At 38.4% G+C, this 22,010-nt stretch overlaps 1 long non-coding RNA gene across 1 annotated transcript; it reads left to right on the top strand.

Moving 5' to 3' along the window:
• Window positions 1-17,281: 17,281 nt before the first annotated feature.
• LOC136282278 (uncharacterized) lies at window positions 17,282-20,888 on the top strand. Its single transcript, XR_010718180.1, has 3 exons — window positions 17,282-17,375; window positions 18,950-19,045; window positions 19,648-20,888. It is a non-coding gene; the product is annotated as an uncharacterized lncRNA (long non-coding RNA).
• Window positions 20,889-22,010: the final 1,122 nt, after the last annotated feature.

Raw genomic sequence — 22,010 nt, 5'->3', positions numbered from 1 at the left:
CTGAAGTCTTCATGGAACTTGCTATGCGTATCATACTGGCATTGCTTTATGTTTTCATTAAACAGATCAGTACAAAAATGCAAAACAGTGGATTTATAATCACAACACTTAGAAGTGAGATAACGCATGTTCACGAAAAAACATTTTTTCACTCGGTTCTTTCGGACAAACAAATATTCTTTTCATCTTTCTTATTCCTGTGACAAATTTCGATCACCTTTGGTCCCCTAATTGTTCGTTTGCCCCCAAGACCGGAGCAATGGGAACTACAAAAAAAATAAAGTTATGCCGTCTACTTTTTCCTATCTTGAACAGATTCACTCCCCACTCCGTTTGGTCCCTCCCTTAATTAGGGTTTTGTTTTTCGATACTTACACTAAAGTCAAAACGTTAACAACTTGTATCCCTCTGCTAACCCGCCAGTAAACGTTTTACCTCCTTGCACTGACTTAGTAGACAGCATAGCCGGCCTTTGTCCACCTGCATTTTGTTCAGTATTTCACCGACATATCCTCGTTCCGATAAATATCTGACCCAAAGAAACCTTAAGTTTGTTCTTATTAAGTTTCTGTCCTATCAAACACACTGCTCATAGTAGCCTCATGTGCAGACTTTTTATGTTATCATGTAGTTAAAAATTATGGGGACGCGTCGCAAGAAAAACAGAAGGCCGCTTTCTTCCCTCTCGCAATTTACCTCTAATTTCTTAGTCAACCGTTCAATTCGAAACGACCATCTAAATAAATTCCCTCAAACTAGGTTCAATTCTTCCCGTGGGAAAGGCTTGGTGCTGTTCATTTCATCACATAAATTGATCATGATAATCACAGCAATCAGTTACACTGCACGACTAAAATATTGTCTTCGGACAATGTGGGGACCAAGTTAAAATTTGCTCCGTTGTTCACCAAAGATTATCCGTAGGGACAATGTAGAGCAGAAAAATAAAAGTTAAAGAACATAGCAACTTATAGCTTACCTTTAAATAGTTTTCTTATCCATTGACAAATTTCGATCACCTTAGGTCCTCTTAATTGTTCATTGCCCCAGGACCCGAGAAATGGGGACTATACAGATAAACAAGTTAAAAGATCAGTAAAAAAAATGCAAAAAATTTGGATTTGTCACAATACTTAAAAGTAGAGATAACGCACGTCACGAAAAAACATTTTTCACTCGGTTTTTTCAGACAAAAAAATAGTTTTTTTCATCTTTCTTACCCGTGGACGCATTCGATCACCTTTTGGTACCCTTAATTGCTCATTGCCCCAGGACCAGAGAAATGGGGACTACACCAAAAATAAATTTGTGCCGTTTAATGTTTCTTATCTTTAACAGGTTCCCCTTAATTAGGTTTTGTTGTTTCGATACATAACACTAACGTCAAAAAGTTAACAGCTTCCATCCCTCCTGCTTACCGCCAGTAAACGGTGACTTATTGCACCGACTTAGTTTATAGGAGAAAAAGCAGCCGTCAACCATCGTACTTCTGTTACAGAATTGTGCGGGAAATTTCGTTTGCAGAGCACGTGTGGACTTATTAACTATGGCGCTATATTTTCACAATAACTTTACCCCGTGTATTTGACGAGCAACCCGCTTCTAGCAAGATCTTATCTCCTAAATTCATACATATATTCCATCAACGTAGCATGTTAACTTACGCCGTCTTGAGCATTTGTTTTTTGGGGCCAGTCTGTACTGTTTTTATTTTTTTTGCGTGTGTATTTGATAATTTACCGCCAATTTTTATTTCCAGTTGAATCCATTGCTTTCTTTGTGCGTCAGGATTCCATCGAAACGATATCGCTCTCCTTAGCAAAGCTCCACCTAACAAGCCCATTATTTGGTCAAAATTTTGAAAATGACAATTACATTTGCGCTAGAAATTTTACCTAAGTCATAAGCCACCATGTGGGGACCCTAAAAATGACGAGAAAACACATCCGTGCATTTTGATGATTATTTCACCCGATATAGCCCTTTCAAGAGATATCTTACCAAAGGAAATAAGTTGTTTTCATTATTAAGTTTCTCGTCTTTTCTATCACAAAAATGCTCATGCCATATGTGCAGACATATCGTTATCTTGCAGTAAAAATTATGGGGACCGTCGCTAGCAAAAAAAAAGCCGCTTTCCCTTTGAAATTTTACCTGAATTTCTTAGTTATTTGTTCAAAACGAGCAACGAGATTAATTTCCTTAGACTAAGTTCAAATTTTCTTTTCAAAAAATCCTTGGGGCTTTCATTTCATCACATAAATTGATCATGATAATTTGGCTGATGCGCCATCAACAGATCAGTAGGAAAATGCAAAACAATCAGGATTTGCCAAAACACTTAAAAGTAGAGATAGCGTGCGTCACGAAAAAACATTGTCAATCTTTTTTATCCTTTGAAAGTTTCGATTACCCTGAGTCCCTTAGTTGTTAATTGCACCAGGACCGGAGTAACGGGGACTATACAAATAAATAAGTTTATACCCTGTGATCTTACATATCTTTAAATTTATTCCAATTTTCACCAAAGACTATGCGGCAGGGCAACAAAGCAGCTTACTGACCTATAGCTTACCTTTAAAGTAATTACATTTCGACTACGCTTATACCCTAGAAGCGCCTGATGTAACTTAATTCTCGAGGAACTTGCGATGTTTATCAAACTAGTATTGAGCTAATGGGTCTTGGACAAATCAATAGTAAAATGCAGAAAAAATCGGAATCTCCCAAAACACTTAGAGGTGGAGATAACGCGCGTCACCAAAAACATTTTTCATTGTTCTTATGCATTGATAAATTTCAATCACCTTAGGTCCCCTTAACTGTTCATTGCCATAGGACCGGAGCAGTGGGAACTATACAAAAGAATAAGTTTATACCCTTTAATCTTCCCTATCTTTAAAATTCAGTCCGATGTTCACCAAAGATTACACGGCAGGGCAATGCAGAGCAAAGAAGCCACCCTAGAACCTCCTGATTTAACGGAGGTCTCAAAGAACTTTGCTATGCTTATCCTACCAGAAGTTGGGCTGATACGTCATTAACAGATCAGTCAAAAAAATGCAAATCATCTGGATTTCTCACAGCACTTAAAAGTGTAGATAACGTACGTCAGAAAAAAAACATTTTTCAGTCGGTTCTTTGGGCAAAAAAAATAGTATTTTCATCTTTCGTTTCCGTTGAAAAATTTCGATCACTTTGGTCCCCTTAATTGCCCATTGCCCAGGACCGGAGAAATGAGGACCATACAAAAATAAGTTTATGCCGTTTAATGTTTCTTATCTTTAACAGGTACTCTCGCCATTCCGTTGGTCCCCTTAATTAGGTTTTGTTTTTCTGATACACTGACGTCAAAAAGTTAACAGCTCACAACCCTTCTGCTACCCGCCAGACATCGTTGACTCATTCCACTGACCTAGTTAATGACAGTATAAGCAGCCTTTGACCACCGCAGTTTTGTTACTTCCTACAAAGAGTGGTTTAGTGAAAAACACAATTCCTTGCGTACTCATACCGAGTGACAAAACAAATTGATCCCTACATTTTGATCACTCATTCCCAAGAAATATTCAGACAAATGTTACGATTCACAAGCTGAAATTGGACCTGAATGAAGTTCTAAGTAGGTTAAATGACGAATTCATCGCCATGTCAAAGACAACAAGTAGTCCTTTGGTCGTTCATTGCTATCACCTTTGGTCTGCTTAATTTGTCAATGCTCCAAGACCGGAGCAATGGGGTCTATAAAAGAAATAAGTCTATACCCTGTGGTCTTTCTTATCTTTGGCAGTTAACTTACCGTTTCAATTAGTTTCTTCTCCATTGAATATATTTTAATGGCAGAACATTATTGGATGACCCAGCCACAACGTGAGCACATTTACCGACAGGACAAACTACTAAGGAAAACAAGACAAAATAAATGTGATTTGTTACTTTGGAAACTAGGTGAACGCGTCAAGCAAAGTGCGGTATCTCATCGGGGAGGATCACAGACTGGGCCAGCTATAGAGCGGCGGAAATCAAGCCTATCTGGCCTTAAGCGAAGTAATAATATGAACGATGACGGAGCGCAAAAGTCGTCTGCTACTTACGGCGGTTCGAAAAGATAAATTAGTACAGCAGCTTAAGATACAGAACATAAATCGGATGTTGTGTCCCCTACTTCCCCCCCCCCCCCCACCTTTTTCACCGGCGTGCTAGACTCCGGTTCTACCTAGTGCTATATGGTGAGCTCCCCAAAAACATGACCGCATTCTCTCAGGCACCAATAAAAATTCAGTTTTTTTATCATTGCGACCGCGTTAATAATACCGGCTTGTTATTATGTCCAACGACCAACTTTAGAGATTCTCCCAGAGTTTTCTCAAGCCATTCCAAGGATTGGTTCAGGTGCGAAGTTTTTTTCCATTACACAGAACAACACCCATTTGATATGAAAGCGTTACCTTTTTCAAAACCATAATTTGGTAAACTCCTATATACTTATGTACTTGTCTCCCCAAAGAATGATTTAAGGGTGAATTAAACTTTTTTGTATCATTTTCACATTGCTTGTTGTTCGTCTGATCTGTCGTGGACCTGTTCGTTCCTTCAGTTAGCATCTTGCCTGAACCTTGCATGGTTGCTCGCCTTGACGTCAGTAATCCAGTGAACAACTATTTACTGCTTCCTTTTGAACGAAAAAATTCTGGACTCCAGCTCATCAATGCTTCTTATGGTGTCAAACTACTGACATGCCAATTGAGGCCACGTCCACTTTATCACCTTTCTCTGAAGACTAAAAACAAACAAGTACCCTTGGAAGGCCACTATATCTAAAGCTCGTTGGATCCTGTCGTATAAATTGCTTAAACTACAAGAGTGCTGAGCATGCATAGAATTTAAACAGATATTTTTCTTCCCCTCCAACGTCCAACGAGCTAACTTACCGGGTAGTCCCAGTTGCTTTTTGCGACACAAAATGGGTCAAGCGCCTGCTGTATAGCTCCGGTTGGCAAGGCATGATAGTGATATAAGAAACAAATAATTTATTTTGAAAGTCCTAGCCCTTCTTCCGTAAAGTAATACCTTGGGAAATCAGGCGATCCTCTGACATAGTCCACTTAACGCTTAACTTCCGCGTACCTCGAAACAGTCACCCGAGACCTTATGGCGACGACGACGTAAAGGGACTCAACGTCGAGGCCGTCAGTTGCCGTCGGCGTTCCTGCCAAAAGTTTACATTACGAAAAGATCTTGGAAACCGTGAGTTTCTTATTCCAGCAATTGTGAACCTTTGAAAGTTTACTGAGTGTCTTGCCGATTTCGTCCTTGGCTTATGCCCGTAATTTGATCGATGATACAGAGTACTTGTTTCTATATAACGTTAAGTTCTCCCAAAAATCCTTCTATTCTATATTGGAGCCACGAACGCTTCAATCTGGACATGATGACAGATAAAGAATGCAGGAACTTACTGAAGTATTGAACCCTCCAGGCCTGATTGTTTGCTATAACGACGTCAACATGGACACAACTGAGGCATTCTATATATTTCTCAGGCGGTTTGCCTGCCCGATTCGCGATACCTGAGCCTCAACTTTGAATGATTTCGCATACTGTGATGGATTCCATTTGCACTGACTTGATACATTTGCTGTTGGATTGGATCAGCCGTGGATAAGTCGCCCACCTTTGTAGACATTCACAGAAATTATCAGCGAGAAAGGAGCGGATGATGTACAACGGCCCTACGAAAGTACATTCAATGAAATTTAAGTCCATTGCCACACCCAACGGCCTTATTGCTACCCTCTATGGCCCGGTAGAGGGTTAAAGGCACAACAGCGTAATGTTGGCTCGATCCAAAGTGTTGAACCAGCTTCAGGAGGAGGCACCTTATGCATTCATGGCGATCCAGCGTATCTTCTCCGACTTCACTTTCAGAGTCCATTTCACGGCGTTACTAACAGACCTTCCAAAAGCTTGGAACAAGTCAATGAGTGAAGTGAGATTTTTAATTGAATGGATCTTCGGTGATGTCGTAAAGTATTTTAAATTCTTGGACTTCAAGAGGAATTCAAAGTTATGCTCAAGCGCTGTGGGAAAAGTGTATATTTTATGTGCTCTTCTTCATAATTCTCGGGCATGTTTATGTGGTGCAATTACATCCAAGTTTTTCCAGTTCTTTCCCACAACTGTCCATGAGTACTTTCAAAAATTTCAAGCATGGTCCATAATAAATCAATTTTCCGAATAATTTTCAATCAGTTTTCAGTTTACTTTTAAATAAATTAATCTCCTTTAAACGATCATTACCATGTAAAAGCATTTTAAAAGTACTAAACTTTAAAATTATAAACAACTTTTAAAATTAAAAGATTATATCAAATGATCGCATAACTCATACAAATTATACAAACTGTTGATATTCTCTTCAGACAGCTGATATTCTCTTCCTGTTGTCTATCACATATACAGAAATACGCAAAGCATCTGAACCAGAAAGTCCAAGTTTCAAATAAATTTGCGGAACAATTTTATTTGTCAGCAAGTTTTTGTAACAAGAACATAAGCGCCTGGCTTTGCCGCTGCAGCAAAACCATGTTCATACGTTCTAGTTGTCGTAGCTGCTGTTGCTGCATTCTTGCGGTATTCGGTTGTTCCTCGAATCTTTCGTCATGTTTTTTTCCTAGATTCAACTTGCCCTCTGCCTCTCTTACCTCCTTCTCCATTTGCAGCTGTTGTTTCTTTAATGCCGCCTCCTCCAAGTCTTGGCACCAAGACAAGTCAATGGTTTGAGGCAACTAAGGAAAGCCTTGCCATTCGAGATATATTTGCACATAATAAAATTCAGCCATGTAGTTTTTTGTTTTTCCCTTGATGCCGTTGAGTACGCATTTGTGTCTGAGGGCGGCCGTGGAGACCAATCGGTGCACGAGAGTGTCTGTCGCATGTGAATCACATGAACGGCCAAAGGTGAGCCTATCCTACCCAGTTCTCAGGATCTTCGCCCAGGTTTTTGATGAATACTTTCAGTTGTTTGTAAAAGGCTTTCTCTGTCCACCCACGGATCTCTTTCCAGTGTCAGCCTACAACAGAGGTTTGTGCAGTTTGTGCAATTGAACCATCTGCATTCAATTTAAGTTGAACCAAATGTATTATGCATTTTTTCCGGTTGAACCATTTGAGCTAGTTTGACCATTTAAACTACTTCAACCAAATAAGATAGATTGTGCAATTTGTGCAGTTTAAATGTTTTTGTAAGTTTGAATATTTACCAGTTGGACCAATTAAGCTAGATTGTGCAGTTTGTGCAGTTGAAGCACTTAAGCTAGTTAGACCATTTGGACTACTTCAACCAAAAAAGATAGGTTGTGCAATTTGTGCAGTTTAACTGCCTACGCTAGTTTGACTATTCACCCAGTCGAGCCTATTAAGCTAGATTGTGCAATTGAACCTTTTAAGCTAGTTCTGGAGTTTGTCCAGTTGAACAGTTTAAGCTAGTTTGACCATTTGAACTACTTCAACAAATTCAGGTGGCTTGTGCAATTTTTGAAGTTAAATGTCCTCGCTAGTTTGACTATGTAACCAGTTAAATCATTTGAGACAACTTTAACAGTTTCTGCAGTTGAACTGGTTAAGCTAGTTATGAATTTTATACAGTTTAACTGTTTTCGCAAGTTTGACCATTTAAGCAGTTGGAGTTAAATTAAAGAAATTTCGAAAAGAAGTTCGAAAGAACTGCAGACGTTTACCAAACAGAGAGAGAAACACGACAGAAAACTCCGTCACTTGCTCAGTAAGGGGTCTCTTGTTAATTCAGGCTCATCTCTGAGAGATAAATGAGTCTTGAACCTTTCCTCCAAGGAGTTATCCGCGCTGGAACGGAGTGGTTTAGAGAAGGGTCTGAAGTTTGCTATTGCTCCTCGCAAAATACCGACTGCCGATATTGTCGCCGCTGTTGAGGAGAGTATCTCTCAACTCAAAGACGATCGTAGGTATTTGGTAAGAGCAGAAGTAATTAGCATACTCACACGTGCTAAACCTCCTCCCAAAAACATTCAAAAGGATGTTTTCAATGCGCTTATAGCTCTCAAAAAGGATCCGGACAGGCTCGTAATTGAGGACAAGGGTAATTGTGTTGTGGTTATGGACAAACAGCAATATCACGACAAAGCTTTGTCTCTGCTTAACGACAAGAGTACGTATGCTGTCTTTAACTCTGATCCTTCCAGTAAAACTCAAAGAAAGTTAAACAAAATGTTGCTTGATTTGAAAAAAGCTGGTATAATTAGTGACTCTACGTACAAAATGTTATACAGTAGTGACGGCTTATGTCCACGTTTTCATGGCTTATCTAAAATTCATAAACCGGGAATTCCTTTGAGACCCATTGTCTCTTTTGTTAATTCTCCGACTTATGCAATTTCTGGTTATCTTGCGAGAATTTTGTCGCCTGTTGTTGGGAATACTGATTACTCTGTCAAAAATCCCTGCGAATTTGCGGATTTCATAAGAGATAAAACTCTTAGCGCTTGTGAAGAATTAGTATCTTTAGACGTTGTTTCGCTCTTCACCAAAATCCCAGTTGAGCTTGCCGTCAAGGTTGCGGAGGAATGACTCAGAGAAGATGCTTCCCTGGGACAAAGAACTTCCTTGCCTGTGGAGGATATTAGTCATCTGCTGTCTTTTTGCCTCAAAACCACGCAATTTACATATAATGGCGCCTACTATCAACAAGTTTTTGGTACAGCGATGGGTTCGCCCGTCTCTGCTGTCATTGCTAACATGGTAATGGAAGACGTGGAACAAAAGGCCTTAGCCACTTCACCGGTTAAACCCTTTTTCTGGAAATGATATGTCGATGATGTTATTTCTGCGATATCTGGAAATGAAGCGGAGCGCCTCTTGTCGCATTTGAATTCAGTAGAGCCGTCGATCCCATTCACCCTTGAGTGTGAAAAGGATAGACATTTTCCCTTTCTTGATTTAAATGTGTTCAGAGTAATTTAAAGACAAGTCTTTACTGTAAACCTACCCACACCGACCAATACCTCGCTTTCGATTCTCACCACCCTGTTTGCCATAAAAATTCTGTAGCCAAAACTTTACTTAGGAGGGCTGACTGTCTATCATCTTCACTCGATTCGAAGGCTGAGGAGAGGAAATATGTTTCCAATGTCCTAAAGGCAAATGGCCATACAAAAACTTTTCCCCGTAACTGCCAAAAATCAGTTACAAATAGTAACGCTCTTGATGCAAGGGAACCAGCGACTGGTTTTGCTTTTATTCCTTATATACAGGGTGTTACGGAACCGATCAAGAGAATTTTGAATAGCCACAACGTTAAAGTTGCTCAAAAACCTTTTCAGACTTTGGGGCATATTTTCGCCAAACCTAAGGATCCTGTCACGAAAGAACAACGAACCGACGCCATTTATTCTATTCCTTGCAACGACTGTGTCAACGAATACATCGGACAGACTAAACGTCAGTTTGGTACACGGTTAAAAGAGCACCAAAAAGCGGTTTTCCTTTGCAAAAAGGAAAATTCAGCTTTATCGGAGCATACATGCCTAACTAACCATACAATTGGGTGGGATAATTCTAAAATTATCACCACTAATCGGCGTTACCACCAGCGCCTTTGTTTGGAGGCTTGGCATATTAACTCCGCTCACGCTCCTTAAAATCGTGACGGTAACGGTTTGCTACCTGACGCCTATTTACACCTCGTCCGAAAAAAAAGGCCGCTAATTAGTGATCATATAATAGGACCTCTTGTTGCAGCGTTTAGATCACCCCTGATGAAGGCACTAGACAGGAGTGTCGAAACGTTGGGTCTATGAATTGTAACTTTTTCGGTTACATTCATTAAATCTGCAAACCAGAGTAGCATCAAACTATGTCCAGTTGGAACAAATAGGCTAGATTGTGCAGTTTGTGCAGTAGATTCTATTAAGCCAGTTATGCATTTTGTCCAGTTGAAGCACTTAAGGTAGTCAGACCATTTTAGATAGATTGTGCAATTTTTGAAGTTAAACTATCCTCGCCAGTTTGACTATGTAACCAGTTGAATCATTTGAGGTGACTTAAGCAGTTTCCGCAGTTGAACTGATTCAGCTAGTTATGAATTTTGGCTGGTTAAACCATTTCAGCTAGTTACGCATTTTGTCATTTTCGCTAGTTTGACCATTTTGAACCACTTCAGCCAATTAAGATACATTGTGCAATTTGTGCAGTTCACCTCGAATGTCAGACAATTCGCCCCGGACAATTAGCCCCCAATTTCAATACAATTCATCCCCAATGTGAAAACACCCAAATTATTGTAGAAAATATAGCTTTTGTCACAAGGCAATCATTTCTTGAAAGAAAAAGATAACTCGACTACTCGAGTCAACCGAAACCAAAATAATTTACTGATCGTCAATCGCGTGAGCGTAAGATGGTGATACGTGTTCAGTTCTTCGGTTTTAGACGCGCGAGAACGCGTTCGCCCTTATTATACTTATAAATTCGACCGTAGATAGCTTTGTTTCATGTACGATGGGCACGAATGATTCGGTTAACGGACTCGGTGTTTTCACATTGGGGGTGAATTGTCTAAAAATTGGGGGCGAATTGTTTGAGGGGCGAATTGTTCCGATACCGTTTACCTCTTTCTGCTGGTTTGACTATTTTAACTAGTTATACCGATTAAGCAAGATCGTGCAGTTGGTGCAGCTGAACCATTTAAGCTAGTTATGCATTTCCTCCGGTTGAACCATTTGAGCTAGTTTGACCATTTGAACCGAGGAGGGCATTGGGGCCCATAAAAACCTTAAAACCGTAGAAAAAATCATCCAAAACCGAAAAAAAAACTCGATCAAAACCGAAAACGGCATGCAAAACTATCAAAATCGATACACTTTCACATCCCAGTTATTAAAACCCTGATCGTTTCGATACAGTGATGACAAGTGTAGCGTACAGAGTAAACTACACCAATTTCATGACAGGATCCATGAATACCATGCACTTGGCATTCGTATCTTCTAGTATCTGCTTAAATTAACAGTTGCGCTCTCGAGGACCTCGAGCGTGGTCTCTGCGGACTCAGCAGCTGGTAATGGAGCCTAATTAAAGTAAGGAAATTCGCACAAAAGCCCTCCATAGGATTGCAATTTTGCAGTCGCAAAAAGCTACAACTCTGGAAAGTTTCATCAAAAATCCCTGATCTAACATTTCCGTTCGCGAACTAAGACCTGAAAGTTTGGAGATTCCATTGGAATGTTAAATCAATCAATCGCGTATGGCCTGTAACTAGGTCACAAACTTCGAGGTGGCGTTGATAAAGAAACTTTGGAAATGATCCGTGCTTAGCCGTGCCCTACGTGCAGGCGCGTAGCCGTACCCTCCCTTCTTTTCCCCCCCTACCTCAGGGGAGGGGGAGGGTACGGCTACACGTAGGCTACCTAGGGATCCCTGCGATATTTCAATTGGTTTGTCACTCATTCCTCTCGATAAAATTTTCGTTTAGCGGCTATTCGAGATTAGTGGAGGTGCGTAGTTGCCGCTCAGATCGAAGAGAAACCGGAACCCAAATAGGTCCAACTGGAAAAACCGAAAACTGCATCGGATATCAAAGCCGAAAACCAGTTAGAATTTTTTGCGAAAACCGAAAACCAAATGCTAAAAAAACGGAAAATCCGCAAACCGCAATGACCACCGAACCGAAAAAACGAAGTTTTTTGGCACAAAAACCGAAAAACCGATCTAAAACGTAGCCAAAACTGCAAAACCGAAAATCCTAAATCCCCCCTTTGAACTACTTTAGCCAATTAAGATAGAATGTGAAATTTGTGCAATTTAACTGTTTTCGTTAGTTTGACTATTTTAGGTATTTGAATCTAGATTGTGCAGCTTGTGCAATTGAACCATTTAAGCTAATTGTACATTTTTTCAAGTTAAACCATTTAGCTAGTTTGACCATTTGAACTACTTTAAACAACTACGATATATTTTTCAATTGTTTTCAGTTTAACGGTCTTCGCTAGTTTGATTATTTAACCAGTTGAGCCAATTGCGCTGAACTGTAAACTCTTTTTATTACATGAACAACGATTCACTGAAATCAAATGCATAAATCCGCTGAATAAAGCAAAATAACCGAGTCACAAAGGATAAGAAAGCTAAAAAAAAACGATCGAATAGTACAAGTTGTTTGTGTCTTGTCCCGCTAATAACAAATGAAATCTTGTTCGACAATCTTAGCAGAAACTAAAACTTAAACTCAAAACAGACCATGTGCTCTCGAAAACTTGATATCTTACCGTGACTGCAAAATAACCAGCGGTACACTGAAATATCTACTTGACTGTCCGCATTCGAATCAGTTCAGAGAAATGACATAACTACTTTCTAGGCAGAACCAATTCTGCTGGATCGTGCAGTTTGTGCAGGTTATGCAGATGAACAATTTAAGCTAGTTTGATCATTTGTACTACTTCAACCAATTAGTTATTCAACCAGTTAAGTTAGTTTGGTTATTTTAACTACTTTAACCAATTATGGTAGATTGTGGAGTTTGTGAGGTTGAACCTTATAAGATGCTTATGCATTTTTTTCAGTTTAAGCATTTAAGCTGGTTTGAGCATTTTAACTATTTCAACCAGTTAAGCTAGATTGTGCAATTTGTCAGTTTAACTGTTGTCGTTAGTTTGACTATTTAACCAGGTAAACCAATTGAGCTAGTTTAATGTTTTAACTACCTGAACCAATTTAGCTAGATTGTGCAGTTGAACAATTGAAGCTAGTTTGATCACTTGAACTACTTTAACTAAGTAAGATAGGTTGTGCAATTTGTACAGTTCAACTGTTTCGCTAGTTCGACTATTTAGTTGAACCAATGAACCATTTCGGAGGCTTGTTGCGTGGATGTGATTAAATTTGGCTGCTTACCTGCTGTAAACTGTCCAGCTTTATAGACTTTGAGTTTTCTACCTGTTGAGATTTACCTGCGTCCCTATACAGTCATTTAAAGATAGGTGAACTTGTCAATTGCGTGGAGTTTTGTGCCAATTAAATGACTGTAAGGTTAGTTGTCTTGCTTCTTAGAGCTGGTGGGTACGTACGGTGAATCAAAAGTTCTCACAGGTTGTACCCAAAGAGTTCATGCCATGATGCATCTGTTCTTCACAGTTACTATCCAGTGCACAATCATTTGCAAAATTTAGATCACGGATGGTGGTAAGACTGACCTCAAGTGTTTCCTTAAGTCGTCTACGATTGTGAAGCATGTGATCAGTTCTATAACGAGTTTCTACGCCTGCATCACCTTGTGAGAATGCACCTGGGAGCATTGTAGAGAGCATCATTGAGAAGAAGGTTGGACGAGAACACATACGTGTTTCAAGCCATTGTTGACCGGGAAATATTTCCACACCTCACTATTTTACAAGTTCCATCATTTCATTAAGAAACTTTCCAATCATGGTGATGATAATAGAGGTGTATCTAGCTTTGAGATGACTTTCTATAGATCATCACGACTGACCGTGTCTAACGCCTTGGTCAGGTCAACAAAGGTGGTACAGAGGTCCTAGTGTTACTCCTGGATTTTCTCATAAAGTGACGAGCTGTAAATATCACATGTACTGTTCCGCTGCTGCTCGTTCGAAAGCTGCACGGACTCTCGGGCAGGAGACCTTGTTGCAAATGTTTGTAGAGTTTGTGAGGTTGAAACTTATAAGATGCTTGTGCATTTTTTTCAGTTTAAGCATTTAAGCTGGTTTGAGCATTTTAACTATTTCAACCAGTTAAGCTGGATTGTGCAATTTTTCAGTTTAACTGTTTTCACCGAGAGTCGATTAGGCATGACTCTAGCAAGGAATTTGCCTAAGACTGACGGCGGTAACGGTGTTCCATTGTGGTTGTCGCAGGACTGCCTGTTTCCTCGCTCTTACAATTGGACAATGATAGCCTTATTGAAGTCTTGAGGTAGAACATCTTTGCTCCAAAAGGATGAGAACATTTCATACAGATTTTGGGTGACTATTTTATTACCTGCCTTTCATATTTACGCAGGAATGGCGTCTGCGCCTGGAGCCAGGTGTCTTGCATTTTTCTGAGATGCTCTTGAGTTTACTATTGCAGGCAATAAAGACTTTCATTTCGATACTGATGTTGCGCTGACTTGATAGGCAAGAAAGTGCTTACGTTTCTGCTCTAAGAGTTCGTTTATTTCCACACGTTGTCATCAAACCAATCCTGATTTTCCTAAGAGACCGAGCCTAGCTGTTGCAGTGATGCAGTATAGAAAAATCCACTCCTCTTTAAGACTTGTTTCACGGAAATGGAGATCAGGAAGCTTATCCATGAGGTCACTGATGACTTAAGTTCATTCATTTTCCCGAATAAAAGATTCCAGTTCACATGGAGGAATATTAATTTCATAATCATCTCAACTATATCTCTGTGGCTTAATGGATGATTCCTTTTTGGTGTTTTAATCTTCTCTAGTGTCACAGTAAGAACTGCAATAACTTAGGTGGCTTCGCCTCCCATATATAGGAGATGCGAATTTTTCACACCTTGTGCGAATGTTTTCAAGGTGTTTCTGAGAAATTGCACCACAATATCTCACGTTTTATGCAAAATTTTGTGATTACTTTGAAAAACATTGCTGAGATGGTCGGGATTTTTGAAGAAAAAGATTTTTTATATTTTTTAGAGTTAAAAGAGATTTATGGACATTTTTTTGAAGAATTTCTTGATAGATTTTGGGAATTATGTATCTTGGCCTATTTTGAGATATTAATAAAGTTGTGTTCAATATATGACATGATTTCAATTTGAGAGTTCTCTTACTTAATCTTGTGCACCGTGACTTATAGATGAGAACTAGATCCTTGTATCAAGGATTCCCATCCTTCCCATCCTTCAATCCTTTCCTTCCTCCCCGCGAGCCAGTGATGATAAACATTTTTTTTCGAGCTTTCTCTAACTAGTTATTTAGCGGTCCTACATTTTATTTGAATGTAAGAGCTCTTGCTGTTAGGTATCTAAATGAATATTCTGTGAGGTTTATTGAAAGCAATACTGAGAACTCCTGGAAAGGGTATTTTATCTAACAGGTATGTCACAGCAAGGTGCATGGCGTGATAATCTCACCAATCAAGCAATTGCAGACAGACGAATGATAGAACCAATATGACAGAATCTAATCACTGAACTACTGCATGATGCCACAGATGTTGGAATTTTTCAGTTCGCTCAAATAGATGAAACATAGCATTAATTTGCACTTAGCTCGATCATTAACCATTTACACCCTTAGGTTGGTACTCATATTCTCCACACTCATGAGATGAACAATCATGAGCTTTTCAAATTGGTTATTATTTTCATTTTTCTCATTACCTATACATTCAATTCAAGGTTGATACTGAAATGAGAAATTAGAAGCCAGTCACCCTTTAGAGTTAATGGGTTAATAACTCAGAATTGGACGTGAATGAAATCGCTCTTTTAAAAGAGAAAGAAGAGAAAAGAAAGCGTTTCTTTATGACGGAATACAGGAAAAAAGAAAACTGCTGCAAACAAATGGAGATTTAATCATTATGATTACCCCTAGCTTAGTGCATGGTGAGCCAACATGGATGTTCAATTTGTCCTTGATGTTTAAGCTAGCCTTGTGTTATGTATATTTGCTCTTGCACCTCAAAGGCACAAAAAAGCATCGGTGAGATTTAGCGAGCTGCTTGTGATGAAGCCACAAAATAAAATGATAGTTTTAAGCAATTATTCGGACGTGTAGGTAATAAATTGCTAAACAATGTTGAGATAAGCGCATACTCCATTGACTCTGCATGCACACTTTTACTATCCACACCAGGTCTACATGTTGAGGTCCTTACGATTCAGAGCCCACGTATGCGTCCTAGAGTTTCAAAAAGTCTGATTACAGATAACTTGAGACTCGGAGGGTAACGGAAAGGCTCTGGATGTGCTATAAGAGCCCTGACCCTGCCATCGCTGAGCATTTTTAAGGTCGATTATTGTCGAACGCGGATGAAATTTTTGGGGTATATTTGTTGTGTTTAACAATTGGTGCCGCTTTACTAATAGCCTTTTGTAACAGGGACGTTAAAGAGCCCTGTGACCTGCATCAGTTCTCTTTTCTTTCTTTTTTCTTTTTTCTTCCTTTTTTCTCAAACACTTTTTTGGAGCAAAACGGACATATCGTTAAAGATTCCAAACATGATAGGAAAATTAAAGAGAAAATGTTCCCAATAAGGCAAGTGCGAACGGTACCCTAAAACAAAGCACCACCCTAATGGTTACCTCTGCTGAAAACAGCCTACCATTCTCAAATAATGTTGCGCGCGTTGATTCTGTTATTTTTTAACATAGAGAGCAAATTACTAAAGGTTGATTGGTTCAGATAGAGGGAATTTTCCCTTTATTTTGGTAATTGCCCTAGGGAAAATAACCCAAATTTGAAATATCTTCTGTTCTGATTGGCACCTGAGCAGGCAAGATGGGCTCGGGACTGCCCGCTGTGATTCCGCGCAAAAACAGTTGGCCTCCTTTCCCGTCTCTCGAAATAAACAAGTCTTGATTCGTAATAAAGCGGCGATGTTTTTGCTCTATAATAAATCCGATATTGACCAAGCTTTTTCGGTCGAGGTGGCTGGATATTAGTGTCGTTCTCTTTTTTCCGTTTTTATGGAAATAAAACACAAAAAAGAACTGACCCAATATCTAGCCATCTTGACCTCACGCTTGGTCAATGACGCTTATGAAAAATTGCGTTACTTCCGATTCTTTCCAAATTTGGAGTATAAGATGTTGAAAATTAAAGCCAATTTGGTAGTTAAATATGAACTACACAACTAATATTTCAAGTTCAATCGGCGTCGATGTGAGTCGATCTTATTTTATCCCCGTTGATGATGATTTAGAGGTTAAATTTATCATCGGAAACTCCGTAGATGGAATAGACAGTGGTGAAGGACGCAGACTAGATCGGGGGCTAGAAATTGAGATCGAGAAATCGAGAGCCATCGAACATATAGTTTTGAAAAGCATAGTCGTTCACCTCCAGTAGCCTATTTCGCATTCGCGTGCAGTTCCTGAGTTTTGATCAAAAATTTGTAACAAGTATCTGAGACCAAAGAGCCCCATAATTTACGCCAATGGATGTGATTCAACTATGCGATTCAAACCATGTGACGCGTAATACGATTGGTTGTTTTGTTGCCATAGAGAAATGCATATTTTGATTTTAAGCGATTACTAGTTAGTTTGTACGTGTGTTTTGTTTTAGTCAACTTCAATTTAGGAGCGGAAGAAACCATTGTCACATTGGTATTCTTAGCGAAGGAGAAGATGCTATAATTGAGGAGGTGAGTGAAACGTTTTCATCGGGTATAAATTCAGAATAACAAGTACAATCCTCTAATGCTTATCCTAAAAAATAACTCAGAATTTTAAAGCCCTGTTCAAACGGTCACGATAGTTGATGATAGTTGAAATAATCATTTGCCGTCATGTTTGCGTTCAAACATCTCATGATAGTTAACAATTGTTCACCGAAGTGGAGGTAAATATCAGGTAATTTAGTGTCAACAACTGAGTTGAAAACGTAAATTGGCCACCGCAAAGAGTTAAAAAGCTGACTTTCGAGCGTTATCCCATCGTCAGAGCGATTGACGAAGGACTAACGCTCGAAACGTCAGCTTTTTTTACTCTTTACGGTCGCCAATTACGTTTTCAACTCAGTTGTTATCTCTAAATTACCTGCTATACTCTCCCACCGACGCAGCACCACAGTACCTTTAGAAACTTACCCTCTGTATTCATGGGGGTAAATATCCATCATTTTCATCGACACTGAGGTGATTAATTTGTTTCAGTATATATAGTATATCACACAAGTACCATAAACTTAGTTTATTTCTTTCAATATACCGAAAATGGTGGGAATTCAATTCTTGTTGTTCAATTTTTCTCATCATCTGTTCGGAGGTGAATGGTACTTGCCATTCAATTCTGAACTAGCCAATCAGCACATGAAAAAAAAAACCATTCACTGAATGTGTGTTATATACTAATTGATTATAGCTGTTGAAATCATACAATGGGATTTTACTGCCGGCTGATACCTAGTATCTTAGTGTGTGAAATTGTAAGCAAAATATCAGCCAAGAAGAGTGCTTATCGCCACAGTTTTAGAGAACATTAATGTAGAACGACTCTTCTAAAGAGTTGCTTGATCACCACAAATGAAGCAGGAAGGAGTGGATATGAAGTCAAGAAGTTGCAAGCAGAAGACAGAAGCCTTTAACCCTTTAACTCCCAGATCAAATTTGTCATTCTCCTCACTGTCAACCATACAATTCTTATAATGTTAGTTCAGATAATTTAGTATTGGATCAACAAATTATTCCCTAATTTATATTTTTCGCTATTCTCATCACTTATCTGGTTGATATTGCATTGATATTGTAAGGAGAAATTCTGTCTTGGTCACTCATGGGAGTTAACGGGTTAAGGAGATGTTGAAAATGAACTTTGAGACAACCTATAAAATTTTGACAACTATTTTACCCCTCTTATGATTTTCCATTTCAGTTTGAGCCTATTTTTGGCAAGACCACAGACTGAAAAACTAGTTAATTATAGTTTGAGTTCAAATGTGCACCATAGTTAGTTACTATCATTGTCTATCTGTACCATTTCTATAGGGCTTTACAGTAAATCAGTGTATATGTGTTGAACTTGATATATTGACTTCATTTGAATTCCTTTTTTGTTTCAATGTGTTGGTGTTGACCCCCAAATTTCATCTGCTTCTGCTGCCCCCAGTTCTGTTTTGCCAGCAGTTAGTAGTCTCATATTTTCAAAGAGCATCAGGTTTATTTTTCTGATGAGAGTGCTATATTCAGGCCTGGAATTATACTTCGGTTCATTTCCCCAGGGACATTGTGAGACAGTTTTGTGAATTCCCTGAGAATGATTTATCATCTGTGAATACTAAGCCCACTGCTCCTCATATTTCCTAACCAAACCCAAAGTGAGTTTAGGAGTATTTCAGCTTTCTCTGGGAACAATATATGCTTTGCGGTGTATCATAAAATGAAAAGGGGATATTTAAAAGTTTGGTTTTGCCATAGTGTCTGGAAGTGCATGCTAGAAATGATGGAAATTGCTTTGCATTGTGTCATACCGAAGAGTGTCATAGCTTATTGTTTTGCTAACCATATTTCCCATTGCTTGATTTTAATCACTGTCAATGGTTTTAGATGTTTTGTTACTCAAAGGAAATACCAAAGAAGAGATAAAAAAACAAAATAATAGAAGATGCAAAAAAAGAAAAAAAAAAGAAGTGAAGAATGTCATAAAAGCCACTTTGCAGCATTCATTTTAACTTTGTCAGTCATGAGTTATGATAGTTGTGTTTTGATGCTAGTTTTGCCAAAGAGACCTCCTATTGATTAGCAAGGATAGTGGAGGGCATATTTATTTACTTAGTAACACTTCCAACCTGCCCCCATGCTGACACACCCCCATTTTTTCCAAAAATATTTCTTACCAGTAAGGGTTTGACTTAAATTGGAAAACATGAAAATTTTGTGAAAAGATTTAGAATTTACTTTTCTCCTTTCAAATTTTCAGGAATGTGGCTGACATCTGGAGGATCAATTTTGTATTACTTCATAACAATTATTCATAATAATTACTGACATTTTGATGAAAAATCTTTTTTTCCTTAAATATGGTAACAAATTTATGCTAATTTTTCTGAAATTCTTATTTTAATACACTTCAATGTAAGATAATGTAGGGCCTTATTGCTATAAATACATGTTGAGGTAAAAAAATGAAAACACAGTGTGGTCAATTTCATGCATTTTTGGGGGCCATAGATGAGTTAAAGTTTGCAAGATCAGTACTAATATATATGACCTAAATGTAAATGAGTGAGCCATTGTTTTATATATGTTAGTGCATCTAGTTCAATCTGTTTCCTAAGGACTGTGAAATGTGTTCACTGTAGTTTAGGGTAAAACTTTGGAGTCAAGGGAAAGATCATTTTCCTTGATGAAAATTGAATTAGTTGGTAGTGACAAAACTAATCAGTGATTGCTACAGCATTCTGTGCCACACAGCTTTGGTCCCATAACATCTACTTTGTCAGTTTTTCTAAGTTATTGCATAATCTGGTGACTGACATAATATGATATGTCTCTGTGTAGAACAGCCCACACATTACTCAAAGTTCTGTTAATAGACAGACATCTTCTGATTGGACACGGCACTACTGGATGTACTGAAAGAATGATACATGAGGGAACTTATAAGAAACAATAAGCACATTTAGAGGTGCTCAAAAAAGCCATAAAGTTACATATATTGTTAAGTTCTATCAAAAAGGCACTAGATAGAGCTGTTTAGAGGATTCCATGCACAATCAAAATCCCTTGGGAAGATAACTCTTCTACCAAAAGGGAACTAGTAGTAATAATAATGATAATAATAATAATGAGACTTTGATGATGTTCTTTTTGGGTCTGAGAGTCTGTGTCACCTCAATATAAAAACCTGATCAAAGAAAATGGGTGGTGCTTGTGTTCTTTAGAGGGTAATTCTTTGAAATAAGACCTTCATAATGAGGACTCCCGAAGAGTCCCTTTACTTTGGTTCGGAGAACACACACCTTAATTCCTCTCAAAAAGGGAGAAAACAAAAGACTGGAAAAAATTTTTTTAGCCATAAAGCACCTTAGGAGGTGCTCTAAAAAAGTCATAAAGATAGTTACATTAAGAATTAATGTAAAGAATACAGTTTTTAACAAAGTACACTATGCAATTCTTAGTATCACTCAGGCAGTGTGTGTATCTGAATACACACAGTGTGTGTACTTTATGAAGAATTTGAGTGTGTAAACCATTAAAAGATTATTTTTTCGTTAATCTAAGTATCTTAATGGTTTTCTTGGGCACTTCTTCATGTGCCTCAGGACACAAAAAAACTTTTTTCCAGGTTCTGTGTTTTTACCTTCTTGTGAGGACTCAAGATGTGTGTTATACAAACCGACTTATGAGGACCATTCAAAAGTCCTCACTATGATGGTCTTTTCTCTTATTACAACGTATTTATGAGGACTTTTTTGTGGGGACTTGAAAATGTCCCCACAATTTGAACAGACCCCACTTTGCTGGTGTGTATACATATGAATGTCCCCATAGGTGTGCAAAGGTGCACGCACACACACACACACGCACACACACACACATATATGGGTATCTGGGACTTCACTTCCACTTCGTGTTTGCTTAGTTTGAATACGCACCATGTCTTAATTTGCAGAGGATTACTCTCAATTTGCCATGATCATTACATACATCGGCACTAATATTCAGACCTTCAAAAACTGGCAGACGCTATTTGAAGAAGGTAGAGGAAACTCAGAAAAATAAAACGGTGACAACAAACAAAGACCAAATTCTTAATGAAGGATTTTTATAATAACAGTGATAGTAATAGTAATGATAATACTACTGGTGAAAGTAATGACAATACTGATACTAATGTTAACAATAATGACAATGATAATGATGATTATAATAAAATCACAATGGTAAAACTAACTATGATAATGATAATAATAGCAAAACTAATACTGATAATATTGATTATAATAATACTAATCATACTACTATCAATAATAATAATAAAATGATAATTATATCGATCACAACAGTAATAAAACGATGGCATTAACGTAAATATTATGTGCAAATTAAGGACTACAAAGCTTAAAATTGGCAAACTTTCACACTCCATATCTGAGCAGGATTCCTTTTGCGTTGCTGGTCACTTGAGTGTGTAGGAAGCTAGGAAAATGGCTTATATAATTCTCGAGGTCTCTAAAGCTCATTTTGTCAGACACATATAAGATGGCCAAATTGAAACAGATCTAGCTTGGAATTTGGTTCCTTTCTTTCTTACTTTCGAGACATATTTTGACATCGTCT

This window comes from Pocillopora verrucosa, chromosome 7, assembly GCF_036669915.1.
Source record: "Pocillopora verrucosa isolate sample1 chromosome 7, ASM3666991v2, whole genome shotgun sequence".
Taxonomy (NCBI): Eukaryota; Metazoa; Cnidaria; class Anthozoa; order Scleractinia; family Pocilloporidae; genus Pocillopora; species Pocillopora verrucosa.
The sequence above is the reverse complement of the archived record's forward strand: the minus strand, read 5'-3'. Positions and strand labels throughout refer to the sequence as shown.